General features: G+C 37.8%; 1 protein-coding gene across 1 annotated transcript in view; it reads right to left on the minus strand.

Moving 5' to 3' along the window:
- Positions 1-2,140, minus strand: part of CCDC88C (coiled-coil domain containing 88C) — a 98,578-nt gene that overhangs the window by 96,160 nt on the left and 278 nt on the right. The gene's annotated exons all lie outside the window — the stretch shown is intronic.

Below are 2,140 nucleotides of genomic sequence, written 5' to 3' on the forward strand. Positions count from 1 at the left end.
AAATCTCAAGCCAAGCACAGAAAGTCATCTTCAGGGACGAGGACTTGAAAAACTGATGAGCAAGCATTTTAAAAAACACATGTATTTTTCTATTCTGAAAGCTTTGTGGGGCAGAAACATGCCTTGCAAGGCTTTCCTGATTTACAGGCAAGCAATAATTGCATTGCAATTTCTAAAGGTTAAGTCAGGAAACAGTGAAGGTCATAGTCAGCACCTCTCCGGAGCGCCTTGCTGGCTTGGGATACATATATACACAACTGCGATCTTTCCTAAGTTAAACAGTCTTGGGCTCTCGGTAGAAAGCTCTTGGTTTCAAGCTCCTTAAACACCATTAAAAGCACTGCCAAAGCTCCCAAAAAAGGGGAAAAAAGCCCTGATTGTGTATAATGGGACAGTTTCCTACTCCACACTGCTTGTGCTTCCCCCACTTACACTTTCTGCGACACTGCTGGTTTTTTGGAAAAAACAAACTTGTTTTGCTGACTGCTTAAGGCAAGTAAACATGCCAGGGCATTTCTCACAGATGCATGATATCTGACAAAATGCCAACTAGCGTCACTGCACTCAGTCAGCCTACAGACTTATCTTCCTTATTTCAATGAGATCTTACCGTTCAGTCCTTCTTCCCAGAGCACTGTTAAGTTGCTGCATAGACTTTAACAATTTAACAATTTTATGTCTCCTTAAACATATTTCAATGGCCAAAATATTTAAGTTTGCATACACCACCGATAAAGCACTTCTAAAATACATCACTCATAAGAATGCCACAGTCATTCAGAAGACACATAACTTCATGCTATTTAATAACAAAATTCAAGAGCGACTAAGTTAATTTTTCTTGTTTTGAAATAATAAGATTCTTTCACATATTAGATAACAGTGATGTTTAGTTAGTTAAACCTCCAGCAGACTCAACTGCTGCTGTTCCTTGATAGTTTGGTTGGTCATCTCCGTGCCAAACACAATGGTCATAAATCAAAATCCAATTTCCCATATCTTGGAAAACTACAAGTCTGGATCTGAACGCTCATACTCAAGGCTCTAATTTGCAGAAAGTTATCTTTTTAAAGTGTAATTACTCCTTGAGAAATGCTGGAAATTATGTCTTCTCTTTACATCAGGTTTCCATCCCAGCTAACATTTTACACCACTAGTTTGTTATCCCCAAGTGGGCTGACTGATCTGCATTCTGTTCTGAATCATGCATCTCCATCAGCTTCACTAAGTTCCAGTTCACAATTTCCACTTAGTAACATCAAAGCGGAAGAAAAATTGATTACCTTTTCAGATGGAGCAGCCAGGTACCAGAAAATAACAAAACTTGCCAACCTGAGTGAGTGGGGCATAGGTTGTCAGACCTTTTTAAAGTTACTTTTCAAGAATTTCAATTGAAGATTCTAATCTGAATTTTTCATTTAAGTGCTTGGACTTGGCCTAACATTGCAAATCACTGGTCGAGCTTCAATTGATTTAATTCACTTAAAAGAGTGCAATGCTAATATTGAGTGATTTCCAAAGTCTCCTGCCCTGAAAGTCAAATACTTCTCCCTAACAAACTCTTTATCAGACACATTTCAGAATATTTAAAAGGAAATACAGAGATGATAGAAAACAGTCAGGATCTGCATGCAGCAGACCAGCAACAGGAAAGGATGTGGTTAAAAAATGTGCAAGTTCTATCAACGATTCACTTCAGTGTTACAGTATTTTCAGTGTTCGCGCTTTTAATTTATTTATAAGTTTCCTCAAGACATATCCTTACAGTGCTGCCCAAAAGATATATCACTGAAGTTTTCTTTTTGCCAAATTATGTATTTAATATCAAAGTGTAGAGAACTTCAGACGAAATCTTCCCAGCAAAGCTTCATATGATAAAGTACTTTCATTTCCTTATTTGTCCTGCCACATACCTTCCCCTAAAGCATATATGAACAACTAAGAAAAAGTAACTGCCTGGAAAAAAAAAACAAAAAAGCGAAAAACATATACTCCCCCCAAAAAACTAGAAAAACGTTAAAGCAGATTTTATAAAACTGGATGAGTTTGGGGTTTTCCTCCCCTTGTTTTTGTTAATTTCAAATAGCAACCAAGAGGAAAAAACGCAAAGCCGGTGCTTTCGCCCCACACCCAGTCCTCC

This window comes from Fulmarus glacialis, unplaced genomic scaffold, assembly GCF_000690835.1.
Source record: "Fulmarus glacialis isolate BGI_N327 unplaced genomic scaffold, ASM69083v1 scaffold25702, whole genome shotgun sequence".
In the NCBI taxonomy this organism is placed as follows: Eukaryota; Metazoa; Chordata; class Aves; order Procellariiformes; family Procellariidae; genus Fulmarus; species Fulmarus glacialis.